The sequence below is a fragment of the Carcharodon carcharias genome, chromosome 11 (genome assembly GCF_017639515.1).
Source record: "Carcharodon carcharias isolate sCarCar2 chromosome 11, sCarCar2.pri, whole genome shotgun sequence".
In the NCBI taxonomy this organism is placed as follows: domain Eukaryota; kingdom Metazoa; phylum Chordata; class Chondrichthyes; order Lamniformes; family Lamnidae; genus Carcharodon; species Carcharodon carcharias.
The window spans coordinates 65,817,787-65,843,764 of NC_054477.1; positions in this window are offsets into that span (position 1 = coordinate 65,817,787).

Here is a 25,978-nt window from a genome sequence, read left to right on the forward strand (position 1 = left end):
TACTAAAACTTCTAACACATTTGTCATTTCAAAAGATAGCTGAAAAAATTCAAACTCCAAGACATAAGGAATGATTTGTTTGTGTACTAAGATCCTAAAAAAATTAAGTTTAATACATAACAAAGGTTACAGTAATGTTAAGTTTAAAGTTAATATATAAGTGCTATTAACTCTGAAAGCTTTCATTTTAAGCTTCCTAAATTTCAACATATTAGCACTAATGGATAAGCACAACTACTTTCTAATACATTTAAAAGCATTTAATTAGCCATTTCTCCCTGCCCACATAGTTTTCATTGCTATCCTTTATTAACACTCCACAAATCATTTATTTCATGTTATAATTCTTACATATCAAATGTTAACTTGCAGTTGATGGCAAATAATTTCTGTATATTTTTAAACCCTAATCCTTAGAGATTTGGATTCAAGTCAAACCACTTTAATCTGAGAAGATTTGCTCATGCAATATTAAAGAAGAGGGTTCAAAAGCAATTTGAAATCATTTTGCTGCTGCTCATAGTGGGGCATAATTCTTTGAGACACTTGCATTCCATAAATGTTTATGTGCAGTACTGCAATTAAAGTGACCAACAGACTCTTTTTCCAAATTAGGCTTCCCTGACTGAACTAATGCAAATTGAGTTTAAACCATGAAATTCCACACAGACATTTATCCCAGTGCTGCGTCCCTAAACCGAACGTGCACATGGCGATGCTGTCTGGTATTGGTCTGAGCAAAACTTGTGCACTTAGTTCATTTGCTTTGGTGGCTCAGCAGTACAAATCCCATGTAACATGGAAGTATTGGACAGGGGACCCCAAAATGAGCAGCACAGCCTTTCAAAAGGGAATATTATAGCAGCAACTTTTGGCAGCGCCAGTGAGTAGTAGATTTTTTGCAAGGTTGAATTCATTTTCAGGTTTATCTAATTGAGGGACCATGTGCAACTTTGCACCAATTTTAAATGTGAGGTAGAATTCCCACAGTACTTCTCCCAATTTCCTTGCCAGAACTTTGGTAAAAGATTAGTTGAAACCCTAGAGAAACAACTGTATACACCAATTCACTGAGCTTGTACCAATAACGTTCTGCCAATGTTCTAGCAGGAGAGCAGGGTGCCCTCAACTGAATTCTACCCACATTTTTCCATGTGGGTTACTAGGTGCAAACAAAGAAGGGAGCAGCATAATGTAAGGTGTGGCTGGTAGCCTTTAAGTTGAAGGAGTTCACCAAAAGTGCTTATAATGATACATAGGTCCCATCTATAGCACCATGCACTTTGGAGGACGGTAATGATGCCATAAAACTAAATGGTCCTATCACAGTGCTGCCTTGTTTTCACGGAAAACTGGATGAATTCCCTAGCTCTCTGAAAAGTGTGTCAGTCACCTGATAAATACATGCCCAGGGAGTCCTCTAGCTGTTATTCTCAGATATCATATGGCAGTCTGTCCAATATTTTCATGTTACATGGGATTTTTATTGCTCAACACCAAAGGACGTGCAAATGAACTAAGTACATAAGTTTTGCTGGGACCAATACCAGACAGCATCGTCATGTACATGTTCAGTTTAGGGACAAAGCACTAGGATAAATGCTTCTAGCACATCTGGAAAAACAACCTTGGCTGAAGGTTTTCATGCAGTAGGATGCATAGCACTCCAAAACACTCTTCGAAGTTATTGCCTGCATGTTAGCTGTGGCTCAGATGGTAACACTCTTGCCTCTAAGTCATATGGTTCTGGGTTCAAGTCCCATTCCAGGGTTTGAGCACAAAAAGGAAGACAGTTGGAGGAATTACCTTTCAGTTGGGACAATAAACAGAGGACTCATTTGCCTGCTTAGGTGCATGTAAAATATCCCATGGCACTATTTTGAAGAGGGGGAGTTATCCCTGATGTCCTGGCCAATATCTATCTCAACATCACCAAAAAAGTGGATTATCTAGTCAGTATAACACTTTTATTAGTGAGAGTTTGCTGTGTGCAAAATGGCTGCTTTGTTTCCGACATTCCAGACACTGGCTGCAATTCAAAAGAACTTTATTTGCTACAGAGTGCTTTGAGTAGGTTCAGTGGTACTGAAAAGTGCTATATAAATGTAATCCTTCTTTCTCAAGAAAATCTTCACTGGATCTGCATGGAAGGAATTCTTTGGTATTTTTGAACATTAAACATCAGCTACAAACGATAGGATTTCCCACACCTGCCCACCACCAGGATCTTCCGGTCCCGCCGCAAGTCGATGGACTTCTGGCTGGGGTGCTGCCTCACCCACAGCGGGCCCGCCCCGCGACAGGACCAGAAGATCCTGCAATAATGTTTAATGCTGGTAATTAATGATGTCTAAGTGAAGAATTAAATTGAGTTGTGTTCAGTGATGCTACAAAATTTCTAAATTTTCACTAATATAGTCCAAGATGAAGTTAATCTATTAAAGGCTACTTAAGATAGCAACCAAAATCATATTTACTTTAATGTATGTGTGTAGTGAGCAGAAAGGCAAAAACTTACCAAATAAGGATTTTTTTAGGCTATTCTAATTCTTCTTCAAAACACCTCTAGCCTTGAGTGAAATATTTTCTTGCTTTCCCTTGCCAAGGTATAGGTTTACATTGAAGCACTATTTAATTTTGTTCAATATTTAAGTGACCAGTTATATAATATGCTTTACATCAATGTCAAAATGAAACGGCTCCAGAATAATAATCTTGAAATTGCTCTATAGCAAGCCATTGGTGAGTATTTTGGGGAGGTTGTCTCACACCACTTGCAACACAGTCTTTGTTCTATTGGCTCTTAGTTGACTTTGAAACGTAAGTCCCTTGGACGTATGACTTGAGTGCAACATGCAACTGACACTCTAGTGGCAATTGTTTGACTCCTGGGTGGGAAGTTGATAGGCAGTGCAGTCTATATTTACACCTTGGTCTTCATTAATGCTCCACCTTCAAACTGCCTCCTTAAAGGAGGCATCCAGATACATTTAACAGCTTTGGGCCTACCAAGATCAGGCTGCCTGGAATAGACTGACAGACAGATAAGTCACTGGATGGATACAAGAGGATATTGTTGGGTACAGGGAAAAATAGGATGGGTCCAGAATGGTAGCGGCACAAACTTGCTTTGTAGGGCCCAACTCCTCCGAGTTCCACAAAGATATATGCTTAACTTATAGAGCCTCCACTATGTTTTATTGATTATGGTGTCCCTGGCAGGCATGCCATTCAGTAGCATACTATCTAAATGAGAGTGGTGGGTATCCGTTCATCTTAGGAGATGATGGACTGCTCTTAGGGTGTATGTAACTTCTGGATTGAACATAATCTTGTGTTTTGTGGTTGTAGAAGCCTACTCATGAATGGCAATCTGTTCCACAACTGTCCACACAATCAGGGGTTAAAAAACACACATAGACATCTTCCTCTCAAAAGCTTACTGATTGTGAACAGTTGGGAAAGGAACATGAATTTCAGCAGTTTCCTCCACAATGTCTGTAATGGACAGTTGCAGGAGAAGTGCTCTGAACAGTGCAGACCACTCAACATTGTCTTCATTGACCTCACAAAGATCTTAAATCTTATTAGCAGAGATGGACTCTGCAAAATGTTACAGAAAATAGGCTGCCCTCCTGGATTCTTGGGCATTATTTCTTTCCATGAGAATATACACAGTTCCATCATTTAAGCAACATCAGATGCTTTCAAAATCAGCAGTAGGGTAAAGCAGGGCTGCGTCCTGGTATCAACTTTTTTTGGCATATTCTTCTCCATGTTGCTATTGTATGCTTTTGGCAACTCAAATGAGGGTGTCCATCTGCAACTGGGGAAGACTGAACACCAAGAGCAAAGTCCATAATGTCCTAGTTTGAGTTGCTGTTTGCTGATGATGCCCTACTGAAGCTCAATTGTAGCAGTTTGTAGATTGGTTCTCCTGGCATTGTAAGGAGTTTGGACTGACAATCAGCATTAGGAAGACCAAGGTTATGGACAAGGATTTAGAGACTTCACCTTCTATCAGCATCGACAACCTTGCTGTGGAGGTGGCGTCAGCTTTCCATACCTTGGATCAACAATCACCAGCAACCTGTCCCTTAATGCCAAAATCAACACCAGTGTGGCAGCTTTTGAATACACACGCCAAGTCACCTGACCCTCAGTGGCCATCTTTGCAGCACATTGGCCATTTTTAAAAAGAAAAGCCAATTTCAAAAAGAGTCCATGTTCAATAAAGTTTGTATCTTGAAGGTTAGGAATATGATATCTCTTTACCAGGCATTACACTGCTGAAGTGAGAAAACCACGCCAATCGTCGATCTACCAAACCTGAGACCAATTTGATGCATTATGCCAGGGTCTGTAATCTGGTCTGAGCAGTGGATATAAAGACCTTTCCCACAATATTTACCAAGGAGATGCCTCACTAATTGTTGCAGTCACTGGGGTCCCCTTGTTTTTGTGTAAAGTGATTATGTTTCCATCACACATGTCCTGAGGCATAAATCTTTGCTTCCAACAGAGACATGGAGTTCATGGAGATGCTGCAGCAGGGCCAGTTTTCCACTTTTGATGCACTTCACCTGAAATCATTGTTTCCTGGGGCTTTACTACCAACAAATACAGTCAATGGCCTTGTTGAACTCGACGATGATGGGCTCGCTGTCCAGTTACCCTATGACAAGAAAGTCTGGAATGGCACTGACAAGCCTTCAGCGACAAGGTTCTCTATTGCCTAGAGTTTGAGGTAATGCTCCACCCACCTTTTAATCTGCTTGCTAGGTTCAGTGATGATCACCCCTGTCTTTGTCTTCAAAGATGCTGCTGGACCATTGCTTTCTTGATTCTTTCATACATGGTCAGATTGAGAAGCAGACTGTAGGCTGTTGCAGAGTTTGAGCCAGTATTGACTGGGGCAGTGCTGTGCAGTCTGCTGAGACTTGATTTTTGCAGCTTTGAGAGCATCTAGATTTTGTTTGCTGAGGACTTGCTGGAAATTCATGAAGGCTCTCCTCTTGTTTGGAGTAACTGGCTCCATTTCAGTCCAAAAACTTAAAACCAGCCACCTTGATCTCTTTTCCCACAAGCAGTCTGTGCAGAGCTACAGATGGCGACACACAGATGATCGCACTTTGACACTGCACTCAGGCCTTGGGCGTTGTTGTCCAAAAGAACCTGCTCAAGGATGGATCCTTTCTGGATCTGTGGTATGACAAGTGTTGATTCAAGAACTCCCTTTCTTCTTAGAGTTCTAGCCTCCTTGGATGAAGCCTGACCTTGCTATACACCAGAGAGTGGTCAGTGGCAGTCAGCACTGTGATAGCTATGAGTGATGTGGATACTACTGAGGGCAGTATGTCTGGTGATGATGAGATCTAGCTGGTGCCAGTGGCATGTTCTTAAATGTCTCCAGGACACCTTGTGGCATGGCTTGATTTGGAAATAGCTGCTTGTCACATGGAGTCCACAGTAACAGCATAGCTCCAGAGTCCATTTTCACTCATTTTGCCAAATCCCTGGTGCCCTATGCACATTGGTCAAATTGTAGTACCCGCCCTTGCATTGAAATCCCCTAGAAGGTACAGTCCCTCAGTGCTGAGAATTTTGCTAGTGGCAGCATCAAATGTCACAAAAATTGATCCTTGACACCTGGGGTGGAGGTGTGTAATGATGCATAGATAGACATGACATTAACTGGGCATGCACTTGTTGACAAGTGAAGAGTGAGAAGGCTCTGTGAGCCTTCTGTGGGGGGTTTCACTCATTGCAAGTAGAGTGTTTTTTTACTGTGAAAACCACTCCATGCTAAGTTGTTGCCCCTTGGGTTTTCCCCTGCCAAGAGAACGTGTATTGTTTCTCTTTCCTGGCAAGTTCTATGTCGAACACAGTTGCATTGTGTGCACTATCAACCTGCAGGAGGTTGTTGGTAAGGCCAGGACACATGGTCTTTAAGTTCCAGTTTGCAATGCAAAAGACTGATGTCTTCTTTGTTGAGTTTGTCTTGCCTGGTAGATATATTAGCAATCCGCCCATCCAGAGATGACTCTCTAAGAACCCACTGAAGCAAAGGGACCATGACAGGACAGCACCTAACTGACTATCTAATGAGACCCAATGATATCTCTCACCATCAGAAGTAACCCCTGGCACTCGTGCTATACACCAATCGGGCGAGAGCTTCTGATGGGTAACTGCTGCTTCCCATTTTGGGCAAACGTTAAACCACAAAACAGGAATATCCTCTCCAGGATGCAGGCATAGGCAAATAGTATGGAGACCCTGAGTTGCCCAAGCATCAGGCACCCCACCCCTCTTCTTGAAATTGCTAGTATTGTCCAAAGGAAAGGATAAAACCAGTATTCTGATGAAGAGTCATTCAGACTCGAAACATTAACTCTGTATTCCTCTCCACAGATGCTGTCACATCTGCTAAGTTTTTCCAGCTATTTTTGTTTTTGTTTCAGATTTCCAGCATCCACAGTGTTTTGCCTTTATAAAACCAGTATTGTTTGGTACAAAAACAAAAATACCTGGAAAAACTCAGCAGGTCTGGCAGCATCTGCGGAGAGGAATACAGTTGACATTTCAAGTCCGTATGTACCAGTTCTGCTGCAGAAGTTGCCAGAAAGCTATCTGATAAGTGATAAGTAATTGTCCATGGGACTCCACTCAGGTTTTCAGTTGGGATTTACTCCCATAGCTTTCTTCTTTCCCAAGACACTCACAGGGCAGTTAACTGAGACTAATCACTTGTCTCAATGACCAGACTTCAATTTGCATATACAAGGCACCTGCCTGAATGAATCAGGCAGCTTTGCCTCTCAGGAAAAGTGACATTAAAATGATCACACAAGCAGGTAACGAATGGTAAGCCTACAGTTTTGATTTTTAACTACTGTTCTGTCTGGGTTGCACCAGATGGAGGGAGTTAAAATTCTTTCTAATTAGGTTCCTCAATGCTCACAAGTAAGCCTCTGTCTCAAACAGTGCCTATGGTCTTGTGCCCTGAAATACACTTTGTGCCATTTTGTTGCTGCATTTTTTAGCTTCACAACAGGTTTATTTGAAGGCTTGTTTATTATGGAAAACAGCACTATAAAGAGCCAAAGCTCCCTGTTGATACACTGTTGCAAAGGCTTAATGAACAATAAATTAATTCTACCAAATTTGAGTTAACCTAAATACAATTTTAAAATATGAATATATTTCATGTCCTTTTTCGGAGAAATATTTTTAAATGATAATTGTCTCTTGGATAAGTTTAAATGAAAAAACATTTCCTGGAATGCAGCATAGTTAAAGCTATTTTTGTTCTTAAATATAAGTTTTGGACAACATTTCAAAACAAGATAAAACAAATTTAGCTTGAAATAATGACACACACATAGCGAGCCTTGTGATTAAATATGAATTAAATGTTAAAACACTTACACAAGTAGAAACACTCTTTGGTGGAAAATACCATACAAACTACATTAGTCCTAGTGCTTTACATTTTAAAAAAACAATATTGCACTTTGCCTTGTGGATATGCAACTTGCTATTTATTTAAGGCTCTTTTTATAAATGCAGAGCGAATTCTGGCATAATTTGCTGGCATACTCCTAATTAAAAGGTGTACAGGAAGTTGCTAATGGACTTTTAGGAAAATGCTTGTTGATTGGCCAACAAACATGCTTATTTTATCTACAGCTCTTCCTGACGTTATCTCAGATGGACAAACTCAAGCAATTTTGGCTCTTGGTCAAATTTATATTGGTTTCATAACCCATTGTGAAGTTTGTTGGGTTTCTCCCAAGTGAACAAAACCAGCTTCAGCTGCTGTTTAAAGGTCCTTTTCAATTCAGAATGAACGTCATTCAGTTGGCTTCTACTAATTTACCTAATGTCTTCTAAAGTCAAGCAAACAATAACAGAACTGTTGTAAACAATACCACAAATAACCAGAGATGCTTATAGTGCACAAAGAGGCCATTCAGCCCAACATGTCTGTTGCTAAAGCAATCTGAAACTAATTCCACGGGTATGCATTCTCCTTATAGTCTTTCATCTTCCCCTGTTTCAAATATTCATCCAATTTTCCCTTAAAATAAGCAGTGGCTACTGTCTCAACTATTCTTTGTGGCAAAGCTTTCCATGCAACAGCTCTCTATCTAAAGAATTTCTCTTAATCTTCCTCTGCACTCTCTGAGCATTTTAAGACACTAATCTTCCACTACTGACATTCCAGCCAAAAGAAAAAGCCTTTCTCTGTTCACCAATTAAACCATCTCATAATTTAAAACAATGTATTTGCTCTTACCCTTTTCTACTTTTACAAAAAATAGTCATAGTACCTTAAGTCTCTCCACATATCTATTGTCCTTTGTACCATCCTAGTGAATCTTCACCATATGCTCCCTATGATTTTCATGGGGTAGATCTTCCATGAACATTTTCCCATTCACCAGCCATAACTTTCGTGGAAGCCCCACAGAAATTACACAAATTGGGAGAAGCATGGAAACTTTGGCTTATATCATTTACATAATAGGTTCGCTAAGAATGCACATAATGGTCTAGCTGTTGTTTATAATCATTACCTTGTACAAATTTATCATTACCTTTCTACTCTCGTACTTCATACCTCTATTTTTAAAACTCAAAGGTATACTTGAATTTTCTATGATTTAATCTATGTGCAACTGCACTTTTAAGGCTTATGCATTTGAGCACCTAGATCTCTATGTCCACTAAAATTATTCAGCACCATCCCATTGAGTGTTGCTCAGGACCTGCCTCCTCTTAGTCACTGTCACTGTCCACTGCACAGTTACCCTAAACTACCCTGCAGGGGTCCTCATTATCAGTTACTGTAAGCTCAGCAGAAGATCTGCATAAAACATGGAGAAATGGGGTAAACAGGCATCAGTGGTGTCTTTCTGAGGTTCCATCGATCGTTCACCAAAGCAATGGAGGGAAATTTGAGAAGACCTTTGGATATTCTACCCCCATTGTCCCTGGTGGGCACCTCCAGTAACTCACACCTAGATCTGTTCTTGTGATTCCTGTCTGCCTGTGTTGCCTTTGCGGATGGTCATCCAATTCTCTCTTTCCATGCCAACCTGTGCCCTGAACTGGGGAGTTCAAAACAGGGGGTGAAATCGTCCCAGGATTGCATTAGGTGCTGTAGCGGGTGTGACAAATGACGTTTTACCCACTGACCGCAATGGTGGGTTTTCACCATTTCCACCTCATAAATTATGCAGTCAAGAGGAACAACTGTCTCGCTGGCGGGCGGCCTCCGTTTTGCCCATCACACCATCTCCTTGCCGTTTCCTCATACTGGGTGCCATATTTAAACTGTAGCCATGCACAGAGTTCTTAATGCTTGCAGCCCACGAGTGCTCCGGTGAGGACATGGCCCCAAAAGCCAAGAAGCGTGCAGACCCCCGATTCAGTGATGCATCCCTGGGATGCCCTTTGAACACTGTGGAGGCCCGCCGCCATGTCCTCTACCCCAACTCTGGCTGCAGGAGGCCCATCAGTCTCACCGCCCAGGCTTGGGAGCCAATGGCAGAGGTGGTCTGTGCCAACGATGCACACAAGAGGTCAGCCATCCAATGCAGATAACAGATGAATGATCTCATCCGTGGTTCCAGGGTAAGTCAACCATCTCATCATTCTCAACTTATCCACTCACAATCCCATCACACATTCACTGGCATCTCACTCAGATCAAGGAACATCACTGCTCACTCTCTCACACACTTCCTCACATTTCCATCTGGCTTCATCTCCTCTGGACACTCCTTTTCACCCCATCCAAGGTTCCACTCAGCACACACACACACCTGGCATCCTTCTCATTTGGCTTGACATGTGCTTTGCTCACACTCTTTCCATCTGTCTTTATACAGGACAAGATCACGCACAATCAACGAGAGGGGTTCCAGACCAGGGATGGTGTGCTGGACATCAAGGTCCTCACTCTGTTCAAGAGCCGAGAATTGGAGCTGGCAGGAGAGGACATGGACCTTTCCTGCAGCGATGGTGAAGTCAGCTGCAAGTATCCATGTGAGGATCCTGCATCAAGTCATCCCTCTGTCAACTCTGAGTCCACAGTTCTGATTGTAACACAGCTGCCAAGCACTAATAATCTGTCCTAGGCACATCTACCACATCACCCTCAGGCAACCTTGACCCCAACTCCAGCGCTGAGAGCACCTCGGATTAGGACCCTGAGGGCAGCACAGTGCTCACCCATACCCCCCCACCAGTGCAACAACACACACCTCAGTGGGACCTAGATGTAAAGCCTCGGGATCACAATCTGGTGAGCACAGCATACGATCTGTTCCACAGCAGGCAGAGGCAGGGATATCCAATGTTGCTGGCACTCGGAGGACTGCTGGAGGCCAGGAATCTGCTGAGTTTGAGTTAGATGATGAACCTCTGGATTGCATCCTCAATCGATTGTTGGAGCTGCAAAGACAATCACAGGAACAACAGGAAAGGGTATAAAAACAAAAAATGCTGGAAAAAGTCAGCAGATCTGGCAGCGTTTGTGGAGAGGGAAACAGAGTTAACGTTTTGAGTCCGTATTGGGCTCAAAACATTAATTCCATTTCTCTCTCCTCAGATGCTGCCAGACCTGTTGAGTTTTTCCAACATTTTTTGTTTTTATTTTAGATTTTCTGCATCCACAGTATTTTGCTTTCACAGTAGAAAGAGATGTCTGGTGCGCTCTTCATATTACAAGGGATGATGGAGGAGTCTGTCCACCTTCAGTTCGAGGTGATAGCACTGGCATGCCAATGCCTTGAGGTCAACACAGGCAGGATGGCTATCACCATGGAGACCTTGGTCCTGGACATTGGCTCTGCACTGCTGTGCGAGCTGAACTCCATCCCTGATACCATAGTTGGCCTCCAACAGTGTCAATGCAAGAAGGGGGCCCCTTCTCCTCAAGGAGTCAGAAGTGGCTGTCGGGCACCCACAGGGAGAAGCACCAGCAGCTCGACACCCTAGGGCCATCCACCCAGGTGACTCCATGAATGTCCGGCCAAATCCCTTCTTCCTGTGACCCCCACAGCTCCAGATCCACAGGCTGACGGGGGTGCCCCTGCCACACAGCAGGACCCCGAAAGCTGGTCAGGACACTCCATGTCTCAGCCTTCCAGACAATGTCTGCCAAGGTCATCACAGACAAGGTGTAGCAGTCAACAGGCCACCTCCACCTCTGCTGTGGATGTCAGGGGAGCACCAAGACATAACAGCAGCGTTATTAAGGTTAAGAAGATGTAGTTGCACTGCATGCATATGGGTGTTAATCACTTGTACATAATGTTCACAATTGTAAGTAAACTCCCAAGAATTTCTCCTTGTCTATGGCTCCTTATTATGATGAGCCGTGTTCATGTCACTCAGGTGTGAAACCTTGGTTCTTGCACAAGATAGAGGCAGGTGTCTCAGTCCAGGGCCTCTTCACCATGCAGTGTGTAACCTTCAGAGAAAGTGATGGTCTGGCTTCACTCTCGCTGGAGATATTACTGATGCCTGCTCCTCGATGGTGCTTGTCATTGCTGCCAGAATGCTGTGGGCAGGTGTCACAGCGCTCCATCATTCTCTCTGTATGCTCTCAGTACCTTTGAGTTGGGGCGGTTCTCCCATCTCTTCAGCATCTGTGTCCAGTGATGCTGTGCTCCTGAAGGGGTCAGGTGCTGAAGGCTCCCAAAGGTTCAGGTGTATGCATAGTGCCTTTGATGATTGAATGTACTGATCTCTTGCCTTTCTCCCACAGATGTGCCATCCACCCTACAGTGTCTACAGCCCTCTGCAGTAAAGAATTCCACAGGTTGATTACCCTCTGAGAGAAGAAATTCCTCCTCATCACTGTTTTAAATGGGCGTGCCGTTACTCTGAGATTATGCCCTCTGGTCCTTGTCTTCCACAAGGGGAAACAACCTCTCAGCAACCACCCTGTAAAGCTCCCTAAGAATCTTATATGTTTCAATAAGGTCACCTCTCATTCTTTTAAACTCCAATGAGTACAGGCCCAACTGACTCAACCTCTCCTCACAAGAAAATCCCTCCATACCCGGGGTCAACCTAGTGAACCTTCCCTGGACTGCCTGCAATGCCAGTATATATTTCCTTAGATAAGGGGATCAAAATTGATCACAGTTTTCTAGGTGTGGTCTAGCTGGTGCCTTGTATAGTTTTAGCAAGACCACCCTATTTTTATATTCCATTCCCATTGAAATAAAGGCCAACATTTAATTTGTCCTCCCTATTACCTGTTGAACTTGTGTGTTAGCTTTTTGGGATTCATGCACAAGGACTCCCAAATCCTTCTGTGCTGCAGCCTTCTGCAGTCTTTCTCCATTTAAATAATATTCAGCTCCTCTATTCTTCCTGCCAAAGTGCATAACCTCACATTTACCCACATTATATTCCATCTACCATGTTTTTTCCCACTCACTTAACCTGATTATGTCCCTCTGTAGACTCCTTGTGTCATCCTCACCACTTGCCTTCCCACATATTTTTGTGTCATCTGCAAAATTGGCGATAGTACATTCATTTCCCTTATCTAAGTCATTAATATATATTGTAAATAATTGAGGCCCCAGCGCTGATCCCTGTTGAACTCCATTAGTTACAGGTTGACATCCCAAAAATGCCCCCCTTATCCCAACTCCCTGTCTTCTGTTAGTTAGCCAATCCTCTATCCATGCAAATATACTATCCTCAACACCATGGGATCTTACCTTATTAAGTAGCCTTATGTGTGGTACCTTATCGAATGTCTTTTGGAAATCCAAATATATTACATCTACTGGTTCCCCTTTATCTATCCTGCTTGTTACCTCCTCAAAGAATTCCAATAAATTTGTTCGGTGTGATTTCCCCTTCACAAAGCCATGCTGATTCTGCTTGATTAGATTACGTATTTCTAAATGCTTTGCTATTACATCCTTTGTAATAGACTCCAATATTTTCCTAATGACAGATGTTAAGCTAATTGGCCTATAGTTACCTGTTTTTTTGTCTCCCTCTCTTTTTGAATAAGGGTGTTACATTGGCTGTTCTCCAATGCTCTGGAACTTTTCCAGAATCTAAAGATTCTTGGAAGATTACTACCAGTGCATCCACTATGTCTGTAGCTACTTCCTTTAATATCCCAGGATTCAACCCATCAGCTCCAGGGGACTTATCAGCCTTTAGCCCCATTAGTTTCCCTAGCATTTTTTCTCTAGTGATAGTTATTGTATTTATTTCTTCACCCCCTTTTGCCCCTTGATTATTTAGTATTTTTGGAATGCTATTATTATCTTTTACCATGAAGACTGAAACAATGTATGTATTCAACTCCTCTGTCATTTCCTGGTTCCCCATTATTAGTTCCCCAGCTTCATTCTCTAAGGGGCCTATCTTCACTTTGGCCTCTCTCTTCCTTTTTATATATTTAAACAAGATCTTACTATCCATTTATATATTGCTTGCTAGCTTACCCTCAAAGTTTATTTTCTCCCTTTTTTTTGGTATTTTTTTTGGTTTTTAAAACTTTCCCAATGCTCCGGCTTACCACTAATCTTTGCCACATTGCATGTATTTTCTTTCAATTTGATACTATCCTTAACTTCCTCGGTTAATCATGGTTGGTTTATCCCCTTCCTTGAACCCTTCTTTCTCACTGGTTTATATTTTTGTTGAGAGTCATGAACTATTTTCTTAAATGTCTACCATTATTCATCAACCGTCTTTTCTGCTAAACTCCATTCCCAGTCCACTCCAGCCAACTCTGCCCTCATTCCATTGTAATTACCCTTATTTAAGTTTAGCACAGTTGTTTCTGACCCAAGTTTCTCACTCTCAAACTATAGACTGCTCCCACTAGTGTCGTCTTCCCCTTGTTATTTCTTACCTCCACCCATATGGATTCCACATCTTTCGATCCAAGATCCTTTCTGCTATCTTACTTATTCCATCTTGTACTAACAAAGCTACCCCACCACACTTTCCTTCCTGCCTGTCCTTTCGAAAAGTCACATACTCCTGAATATTTAGTTCCCAGCTTTGATCTCCTGATAAACACGTCTCCATAATGGCTATAAGATCATACCCATTAACCTCTATTTGTGCCGTTAATTAATTTATTTTGTTCTGAATACTACATGCATTTAAGTAAAGGGCCCTTAATTTTACCTTTTTACCATTTTTTCCCCCCTTTGACCCTATTTGTTGCTGCTTTTTTGTGTTTGTACACTCTGTCTCTTCCTGTCACACTCTGGGTATTATTACCTAAAGAGCTGCCCTGCAAGGCTGCTATATCCTTTTGCTTTGTTAGCTTATGTATCCCCTTTCCAGAACCCTCCTCCCATCTATTTAGTTTAACACTCTCTCTACAGCCCTAGTTATTCAGTTCACCAGGACACTGGTCCCAGCACAGTTCAAGTGAAGCCCGTCGCACTGGAACAACTCCCTTCCACCCCAGTACTGATGTATATGTGCCCTAAGAACCTCTCTTGGTTAAGTATTTGGCTCCAACTGTGTCTCAAGGCCCCTTCATGCATGCTGGCCATCACTTGGATGGCTAGTGTATAATGCACTACATGGCTGTCTAAAACCCCACCCACCTCTGCCCCACTCCACTTGACTGATTGGCGGCAGCTTCAGTCCAGTTCCAATGCAATGGGCTACATGCTGTGCTCTCAGCTCAGGTGTTCTCCTACCTTGCACTGCAAGGCTGCGCTGTTAGCTTGAACCATAATGGCCAATGGTCCAAACCTTAACAAAAACATTGCAAGGGGCTGTGAGTGCCTCCACCAGTGACTGAGCCATGGCTTCTTTTCGCAAGGGGATTGTACAACTTGCCCAGTTGGCCAATTTTTTTTGCAGCCCCCTAAAATGCTCATTCATTTGCAGTCTGCACCCGTGGGGTGAAAGGTTCTGGAGCATTTGGTGATGCATTCATGTTTTTGCGTTGCTTTAGTCAGCAGGAACGTTTCAGAGGCCCAACTCCAAACACATCAATGGAGCGGCCTCAGCTGTGGAAGAATGTTCACTTTTGACAAGCTTTTCCAAGCGCATGGCCGCTTCCCTCCCCTTCACCTCCCACCACTGCCCCCCACACCCCACCCCCCCAACCCCCACCCCCAGCATGTGCTTGTGTACTTCCATCAGTTTGTCCTGCCTTGGCCCTCCCAAGGCCCCACCCATACTAGAGTCCTTGCCCCGGCACCGCATCGAAAGGCAGCCAGGAAAAAAACAACTTGCCTATGTCTGCCCCCCCCCCACCCCCCTCCAACAACCGGATGCCCGGTGCCTCTTGATGTCCTATGGGCAATCCTTGTGAGTGCTGTGCAAGGTTATGTGTACTCACCTCTAAGTTTCCCTCGAAGTTCAGCTCGCCAGGTGCACACCTTTTAAAGGCAGTTGTGAAGCACACCGTTCTGAAGTCACGCCGATGTGGGAGGTAACTTTGACCTGGCGGGGGGATGATTCCGGTGTGCAGGCACAATGAGGAGACACAAATGCATTCATATTAAGTTCCCAATGTTGGACAGCGGGAAACGCAGCCCACCATTGACGGGTGGAGCAGACGATCGCAACTGGCTTTGTGATGGCGTAAAGCCGATTTTTGGTCTTCTCACCATATTGCCACACACACCGCCAAACACACCTGCCACCATCAGGATCGGAAAATACCGGCCAAGGTCTTCAAGCCAAGGTAGTCACTAATAAATCCGATAATAAATTTAAGAGAAACTGCTTTACTCAGTGTGATGAGAATGTGGAACTCACTACCACATGGATTTGTTGAAACAAATAACATGGATTCATTTAAAGGGAAGCTAAGGTAAGTACCTGAGGGTGAAAGGAAAAGAAGAATATGTTGACAGGGAGAGATGAAGTAAATAGGCTGATGCATAAATACTGACGTAGAATGGTTGGGCCAACTGATCTGTTTCTGTGTTGTAAATTCTGTCTGTAAATTGTGTAATTCTCTGTAACAGGCGTTGGATCTTGGATGACCACATTCTAAAGAGTATGTTCCAGTAGTCTCAGATCCATTCTGTAGTAGGAAAACACCTAACCAAGTTCTTTTTTGTGCTGGTGGAGGGGTATTGGGAGGAGGGTGTGGGTGGGTGGTGGCAGCGGGCAGTCAGGAACCCCATTTGTTGCTGCAGCCAGCTTTGCAATAGCTCTTTAACTCACCTACAAGCATTAGCAGCCTGCTTCTGGATTTCCCACCAGAGAGGATGAGCAGGATCATCCACTGGTTGTGTCAATGAGGACTTTATGTTTAGAGGGATCCTTGCAGATCTCTGATTAGCTACAGGAAATCTTAATTCTGAAGCATCCAGAAAGGATCTCGATTCACTGCAGCAATAGGTCTAATGACCTCACTTGGTCTGGCAAGGTGAGTGTCATACCACTTTCAGATGGCATTCATCACTCTCTGACCTCCCTGACATTCTCTTGCACAGCACTCCTCTGACTGACACAACCTGCAGCTTCAAAAATTTATTTCCCTCCATATTCTTCCTCAAAACTCCACCTGAACAGTCAACACTCACAGTCACACTCATTCTATAGCCCTCTTGCATCTATTCCTCACAGTCACGGACACCCTCCTCCAACGTGATCATTCCATTCTCAACATTCATTCCACTTCTCACATTCATAACACACTGTATTCTCTCATTGCAGGAGAAGAGAGTTCACAACTCCAGGAAGGGGCAAAGAACTAAGGGCAGACCTATAGCCATTGCAACCCTACATCAATTTGGAGGACAGCAAGGAGGTGGGCCCATTCTCTGGGCATCAGCATTGGAGAGGGTGGGGACTGGGGGTTGATCTCAGAGACCTGCTGACAATGTGAGGCACTACACTGTCATTTGGCACTTAACAGTCGGTGCCATAGTGGTGCTGTAATCCAGAGACCCAGGGTAATGCTCTGGGGGCCTAGGTCCGATCCCACCATGGCAGATGGTGACATTTGTATTTAATAAAAACCCAGAATTAAAAGTCTGACCATGAAAACATTGCCAATTGTTGTAAAAACCCATCTGGTTTACTAATGCCCTTTAGGGAAGGAAATCTGCCGTTCTTAGCTGGTCTGGCCTACATGTAACTCCAGACACACAGTAATGTGGTTGACTCTTAAATGCCCTATGAACAAGAGAAATAAGGGATGGGCAATAAATGCTGGCCTAACCAGCAACACCCACATCACATGAATGAATTTTAAAAAGTCACCACTATTTGAACTGTCATAATAAGCAGCATCCTGAGTTTATGCCATTTCTCACTACCAGCGCCATTTCATGTCTTTCACCTCCCATAGGTTGTTCACAGATGATAGAGAAGATGATGACAGCACAGGCCGAGGAGTCTTCAAAGGAGGGCCAGAACTCTGAGAATGCACCAAATTCTGTACATGCTCTACCAGTGCAGAAATGCACACCTCAGTGAGTCCTGCTTTAGAGATAGACTGGTTGTCACATGGCAAGGAGCAGATCACATGTGAGCAGGAGAAGGTGCTGCAGACAGGGACAGAAGTAGAGATTCTCTGATGGAACATGTAGGACACTGGAAGCTCTGCTCAGCTGGAGGTAGATGCTGAGCCTTTGAACCTTGCGTGTGGGTGGGGGGTGTGGGGGGATGGTGGTGGGGTGGGATGGGGCAGCACGAGCAGTCATTCTCAAAAATGGACTTTGTGGAGGAGCAATGGGAAATGTGTGTGCTCCTGTCAGCATTTCCAGAGGAACGACACACCCTTGTAGAGAGAATGGATGAGGCTATCTCTAGCATGAGCATCATGAACGCTCAGACATATGCCCTGATGACCAGCTCCAATGAGAGAGTGACCAGTTGCATGGTGAATCAAGCACAACAGATCACTGAGCACACACTGTCCCAGACCAATGGCTTGCACACTCTAATTGCTACTTTACACAGGATGGAGGAATGCCTCACCTTCATGGTTGAATGCCTCACTGATATGCAGCCAAGTGTTCTCCAGCTCTTGCTTAGAAGGGAAGTGCAGGTGGGCCATGAGAAGGCAGATGGAAAAAGAACATATGCCAGGGGGGACTCTTCTCAAGGCAGCCCCCAACTTCTCATCTCTGCTCCCCCCTCCTCAGAGAGAGCCCCACACACTATGTCTTGTCCCAGTGACTGAGACCATCCTTGCACAGGTGCAGATGGGGCAATCTTTGCTGGGGTCTTCACAGGCTCCAAAACCCAGAAGACGTCAGCCATGGGCATCTTTTGTATCACAGCAGGAGAACGAGCAATTTGCCTCTAGCTCTGCTGAAACCACAGGGATTGAACCTTGTAAGAGTAAAGGAAGCGGATAGGAAAGACATGATAGTCGCACAAGGGGTTTCACTTGTTTGCTATTAGCAACATTAATGGAGTTGTAATGATATTTGAATTCCTTATTCTCCTGGTCTCTACTTTCTTGCACCCCCACTCCCCCATTCACCCTGGACAGCAGCCTTCAGGTAAATGGTCGGATTAACCTTTATGCGGAAGAAAGGTTGTGAATGTGATGATTGGCTGTCGGAATGAGATGTGTCTTGCAGGGAGTTGAGGCAGCCACGAAGTTTCTGATGGAACTCTGAGATGGATTTACTCACATATTAACTGAAGTCCAGGTGTGAGGCTGCAGGCACCAAGGGCACATCTGGCACCTACCCCTCCTCCTGTGCTCCCTCCTCCTCCTTCTCTTCCCCCTCCTCAGAGGATGCTGACCATGCTGCATCTTCCTCCAGCTGTAACTCCACTCCTCTCCACAGCTTGATGCTGTGAAGGGCACAGCAATCTGCCAAATCCTGGAGACACTGCTGGGACATACTAAAGAGCATCACCTAAAGCGCATCTTGAGCAACCCAATTGCTCTCTCTATTAATGCCCTGGTTGTGGCTCCTGCTTTAAATCTCCTCAACATTACTGATCGGACTCCTTACAGGGGTCAGCAGCCAGGCCCTCAATAGGTAGCCCTTGTCTCCCAGGGCCAATCACTGAAGCTGTGTAGAAGCGTAGGGCAAACCTGTGGATGGTGTGACTGTTGCAGAATGAATGATTCTAGGCAACTCCTAGGTTATAAGACCATAACATGCAGGAGCAGAAGTAGGCCATTCTGCCCATCAAGCCTGTTCCGCCAATATCTAGTGTTGATATGTATAATAATCTTCTGGTAGTCACAAACTAACTAGACATTGAGGGAGTGGAATCTTTTGTGATTGATGAAGATTCCAAGCGGATCTAAAGGTACCTTGATTGCCACAAGTGTGCAGTCAGTGACTCCTGTAACTTGTGAGAATACAACCACTACAGGAAAACTGGCACCTCTGTGTGTCTGCCTGGCCTCATCAGTGTCAAAGTTTACGCAACTGGCAGCCTTGGAAGACAACGCATCAGTGACCTGGGAAATATAATTATGCACAGCAGGTTGTGAGATCCCAGAGATGGTCACCCAGAAGATCCCTGGAAGGAGTCCGAGACAAAGAAATTCAGGGCTGTGGTGACCTTGGAAGCCATTGGTAATATGTGGCCACTTGAAGCTTTTGGAAGGAGGCTGCAGATCTCTGCCATAATCTGCTATGAAAGTGTGAGCCTCCAGAGGCACTTCTGCTCTGTCATGTAGAGCAATTTCACTCTCAATCTGTAAACACTGTGCTGGAGGTATTGCCTCCTTCGAATTGGAACTTTCTGTCCTTCCACTTTGGCCAGTGGAGTGGCAGGTTGCTGTGGAGAAGGCAGCTGCTGCTGGTATTGCTGCTGCACATGAGACTGTTATTACTCTCGGTGTTATTGTTGCTGCTGCTGTTCCTCAGAGGTGCAGGCTAACGCTGCATAAGCTTCTTCTGTGTTGCAGTAAAGGTTGACAGCAAGGAAGTTGAGGTGAAAGTCAATATAGGCCCAGGCACTTGAAAGTAGCCCCAAAAAGTCAAAATTGACACTCACTGTAGTGATTTCAGACTCTCAGCAGTAATTCTGCAAGAACAACTTAGTCACTCTGGTTAACAACAAGCTTAGCGATTTCAGTCTTTAATGTCTTCCCAGCATGTTAATTTCACTAAACAATCAATCCCCACTTACTCCTGCCCCATGGGCTCTGGTGAGATGCAGAGATGTGGGACCGATGTGCGGTTAAATAGCCATGATACAGGGTTAAAGTGAAACTTAATTACCTACTTGAGTATTCTAATGATTTACCTAACTGCTGCAAGAAGGTTGTCCACTTGCCTACCAACCTGTCTGGGTTATACCTGAAAGTGGGGGGCAACATCTCAAGTTCCCAGCTTAACCCCACTTATGGAGAGTTTAACCTCACGCCCACTACCCAGCCTCCTTCCTGTTGGCAGTTAAAATCCTGCCTATTACTTTGGAATCAAACAACAAGTTTGGTTGTTTAGAAAAGTTAACTTTGGAGGTCAGAACTGTCATCTTCTTGAAATGATCAATGGAGAGAGCAAAACAGATGATCTAATGAAAGGTCATCAGTATAAAACATTAACTGTGTTTCTCGCTCCTTGGATGATGCCAGACCTGATGAGTATTTCCAGCTTTTTCTCTTTATATTTCAGATTTCCAGCATCTGCAATATTTTGTCCTTGGTACCATCTTGACTTTAGCTGGACCAAGAATCCCTAAATTAATCTATAAAATTTATCTTAACGCAGAGTCACTGCACCAAGGCTGTTTCAGAGAAGATTTCACATTGCAAAACTCATCAAGAACTCGTTGGCTGTAATTTTCCGACCCCGTTGGTGCGGGCGTCATGACAGTAGTGGGGTGGGGTGGGGTTGGGTGGGATGAAGCGGGGTGGGGTGTGGCGGGGTGGGATGGGGCGGGGCGAGGCGGGGTGTGGTGGGGCATGGCAGGGTGGGGTGTGGTGGGGTCGGGTGGGGCGGAGTGGAGTGGGGCATGGTGGGGTGGGGTGGGGTGGGGTGGGGTGGGGCGGGGTGGAGTGGGGCAGGGTGTGGAGGGGTGTAGTGAGGTGTGGTGGGTTTGTAGTGGGGTGTGGTGTGGGATGTGGTGGGGAGGGATGGGGCAGGGTGGGGCAGGATGGGGTGGGGCAGGGTGTGGTGGGGTGTAGTGGGGTGTGTTGGGGTGTGGTGTGGGGTGGGGTGGGGTGGGGCAGGGCGGGGTGGGGCAGGGTGGGGTGGGGTCTGGTGGGGCAGGATGGGTTGTGGTGGGATGGCAACAATATAGCGAGAAGGCCAAAAACCAGTTCTATACCATCGTGAAACCTGTTTGCGATCGTCCTCTCCACCCATCAATGGAGGGCTAGGTTTCCTGTCGCCACACATCAGGAGCCTAATTTCAATACTTTGCATCTAATTATAAGTCCTGCTCGCCGGAATCATCCCCCCCCAGGTCAAATTTACTGCCCACGTCGGCGTAACTTCAGAATGGTGTTCTTCATGACTGCCTTTAAAAGATGTGCACATGATGAGCTGAACCTCAAGGGGACCTCAGAGGTGAGTGTACACAACCTTGTGCAGCACTCACGAGCATAACCTGCAAGACATAAAGAGGTGCCGTGCATTCTCGGGGGGCACAGGCAAGTCGTTTTCTCCTGGCTGCCTTTCAGTGCAATGCCAGGGTAGAGCTCCAGTGTGGGCTGGGGGTGAGGGGGTGGGTGGTGATTGGGGACAAGGCAGCACAGACTGGAGGAAGTACACAAGCACATGCCAGGGGTGGGGAAAGGGGGCTTGAGGGAAGCAGTCACGCACGTAGAAAAGCTTGTCAAAAGTGAGCATTCTTCCACAACTGAGATCATTCTGCTGCAGCTCCATTAACATGCTTGGAGTAAGGCCTCTGAATCTTTGCTGCTCACTCAAACAATGCAAAAGGTGCCACCAATCCCCTTGTGAAAGGTAGCCATGGTGCAGTCACTAATGGAAGTGTTTACAGCCCCTTGCAATTTCTTTATGAAGGTTTGGGCAGGTATCCATCATGTTTCAAGCTAACAGCACAACATTGCAGTGTAGGTTAGGAGAATGCCTGTGCCTGAGCTGAGAGCACAGCATGCAGTCCAATGTCCCAAGCTGCCGTCAATCAGTCAGGTGGAGTGCGGTAGAGGTGAGTGGGATTTTGGACAGCCAGTGAGTACACTACACACAGGCCATCCAAGTGGTGGCCAGCAATCTCCTGCATGCGTGAAGGGGCCTTCAGACTTAACCAAGAGAGGACACATATGCTAACTCACATGTCTCTCTCTTTGATCCTGCAGAAGGAGAACATCAGGATCATGGAGCCTGGTGATTTAGTGGTATGCCTTATTGGTTACAGAGACAGAGAAAAAGAGAGTGGTGTAGGCACCTGGCTCGGCAAAGGAAGGAGCATGTCCCTCGAGATTAAGGAGTGAAGATGGCACATGTCCAGGGAGTTGGTTGGCCACAGGGACATGGAGGCCATCCTCTGCCAGTGGCTGTGAAAGTGTGCACGGCGCTCAAGTTTTACGCCAGTGGCTCCTTACAGAGCTCCACAGGTGACCTGTGTGGGATCTCACAAGTCTCCACGAGCAAGTGTACCCAGGAGGCCACGGATACCATCTTAGTGAAGGCACAGAACCTAATGCATTTCAACCAAGATCAGGAAAGCCAGGAAGCACGAGCACTGGGATTTGTACAGATCTCAGGCTTTCCACAGGTGTAGGATGCCATCGACTGCACTCACGTGGTACTTGGGTCTCCATGGCAACAAGCAGTCAACTATGTCAACCACAAGGACTTCCACCCACCGAACGTTCATCTGGTGTGCGACCACCACAAACCTACAAGTCTGCACACGCTTCCCAGGGAATGTCCACAACTCCTACATCCTTAGCAGGTCTCAGATCCCTGACATCTTCCAGGGTTCACAGAGGCTGCAGGGTTGACTCCTCGGGGACAAGGGCTACCCACAGAGGCTGTAGCTGCTGACACCTGTGCGGCGGCCTCAGACTGCAGCAGAGCGATGGTATAACGAGGCTCATGCCACGACCCGGACTTTCGTGGAGAAAGCGATAGGCTTATTGAAAATGAGGTTCCAGTATTTTGGCAAGTCTGGTGGTGCACTGCAATACAGTCCACAGAGGGTGTCATGAATTATCGTCATTTCCTGCTCACTCCACAACCTGGCACTGCAACAGACTAGGCTGAGGAGATGAAGGAACTGCACGTCTGCTCCAATGAGGAGGACGTCGACAGGAATGATGGTGAGGAGGCCCTTGAAGGCGAGGATGCCAGCGGGTGCCGGCAATGGGCCCATTGCATTGGTCAGATGAGGCAGGTGCACTCAGGAGGCCCTCATAGCCGCAAGATTCATGGAGGATAATAACGAGATGCAGTGTGGACAGTCCTGACATCCTTACCTTGCAGCTGTGAATGTTTGACTCATGTGTGGCTGATGGCCGCTCAGGCTCATGTCATGGAGATGCAGTGCTAGATTCCAGGAGGATGATGACCATAACATGCAGTGAGGACACCCCATAGATCTACATATTGCCTCTGTGAATGTCTGACTCCTGTCTGGCTGAGGGCAGCTTACTCACGCTCTGTGATCAGGGTCATATCAGAGAGACACAGCCGTGAAACTTTAAATACACCTGATCCTTTGTCAGCCTCCAGCACCTGTCCCCTTCAGGAGCACAGCATCACCAATCACAGATGCTGAAGAAATGGGCAGCCAGCCCACTTCAAAGGTGCTGAGGGCACACACAGAGAATAACAGAATACTGTGGTGCCTGCCCACAGTAATGCCTGGCAGCAATGACAAGCACCATCGAGGTGCAGGAATCAGTGATCAGTGATTTGTGTCCTGTGAGTGTGAGGCCAGACCATCACTTTGATCTGAAGGTTACACATGGCACAGGGAAGAGGCCCTAGACTGAGAACCACTGACCTCACTGTCACCAGCCTTTATCTTGTGCAAGAACCAAGGTTTCACACCTGAGTGACACGAACACTGCTCATCATAACAGGGAGCCATTGACAAGGAGACATTCTTGGGAGTTTATTTACAACAGTGAACATTATGTACAAGTGATTAACACCCATGGCCAGGCTGTGCAGCTATATCTTCTTAACCTTCCTAACCCTGCTGCTACATCTTGGTGCTCCCTGGACATCCACAGCAAAGGTTGAGACAGCCTGCTAACTGCAATACCCTGTCTGTGATGACCTTGGTAGGCATCCACTGGAGGGCCGAGTCCTGGAGGGTTCTGGCCACCTTTCAGGGTCCTTCTATGGGCCAAATGCACCCACTTCAGCCTGTGGAACTGGAGCTGCTGGGGTCACAGGAAGAGGGGATTTGAATAGGCCAGACACTCCCAGAGTCACCTGGGTGGATGGCCCTGGAGCTTGCACCTGCTGATCATCCTCCATATGGGTGCCTGAGGGTCCCTGGATGACTCCTTGAGGAGGAGGGGAAGCTGGAGTGAGACTGAGCTGCTCGAAAGCCTTTTCGCATTGACATTGTTGGACGCCAACCATGGCATCAGCGATAGAGTTCAGTCTGTGCAGCAGCACAGGACCAATGTCCAGAACCAAGGCGTCCATGGCAGCCGCCATCCTACCAGTGTTAACCTCAGTGTACTGCCATGCTGATTCTATCACCTCAGACTGAAGGCAGATGGATTCCTCCATTGTGGCTTGCAATCTGAGGAGTGTAGCGGACATCCCTCCCTCATGTTCCCGAGCTTACCTTTGCAGCTCCAGCAACTGAGGTATGACTGAGTCCAGAGGCTCGTCGTCTGACTTAGACTCAACAGATTTTAGGCCTCCAGCAATCCTCTGAATGCCAGAAACCTTGGGAAGTCCCTGCCTCCACCTGCTGTGGATCAGAAATACGACGTGCTCACCAGATTGTGAACCTGAGGCCAGTCTAGAATTAGGTCCCACTGAGGTGTGTGTCTCTGCACTGGTGGAGGGAGTGGGTGAGCACTGTGACAGGTCTTCAGTGAGCTTGTCATCAAATTCTTCTTCCAAGGTTTCTTTGGGGCTTGAGTTGAGGACCTGGTTTGTGGACCCGGCCGGCTGCTTCCCAGATGTGCCTGTGAAAGCAAGGGGAGATAATTAGTGCGTGGCAGGGGACTGGAGAACAGCAGAACTCACTCACAGCATGGTTGTCTGATGGATGGTGCACTGTTGCATTCTCACTTGGCTGAGCACCACCGATCTCACCGTCAGCACAGGAACGATATAGATTCTTACCGGCCAGCTGGATGACTCTATTTCCAAGCCTGTGAGGACCTTGATGTCAGGCTCTCCTCCACTGGTCTGCGACCTCTCCCTTTCATTGTGTGCCAGCTTGTCCTGTGTGAATAGAGATGGAAAGAGTGTAAACAGAACGCCTGCCAGGCCAGATGTGAAGGATGCCTGGCAGGTGTGGCTGCTGAGTGGTCCGATGGACGGGATGAGGTCAATGAAACTGTGTGTGAGAGAGTGAATGGTGATGTCCCTTGAACAGGCAGTGAGCGGATGTGGACGTGTGATGGGTTCGTGAGTGTGTGAGTTGAGAGTGATGAGAAGCATGACTTACCCTGGCAGAACAGAGGAGATCATTCATCCTCTTGCAGCACTGGATGGCTGTCCTCTTTTGCAGTGCATTGGCGCTGACCAATGCTACCACCACCTCCTACGCTGGACAGATGACCTTGCTTGCTGGTCTTCGCCCGGAGCAGGGATAGAGGACTTCACGGTGGCCCTCCACTGCATCCAGAAGGCTTTGCTAAATTTTGGGGCAGCCTGTTTCCTTCCTTTGGCATCCATGACTTTCCAGCAGTTTCCGATCTCTTAACTCTTTGCAGGGGCACCCTTTAAATATGGCACCCAGGTTACTGAAGGCCTGAGGTGCAGGAATGGGAGGGGGATTCAGAGGCTGCCCTGCCAATGATCCAGTGTGTTTGCATTATTAATGAAGCGGGATGTGCTGGGAATGGGACGATATGGCGTGAAAACCCACAATTGCAGCTGGTGGGTAAAAAGTTTTT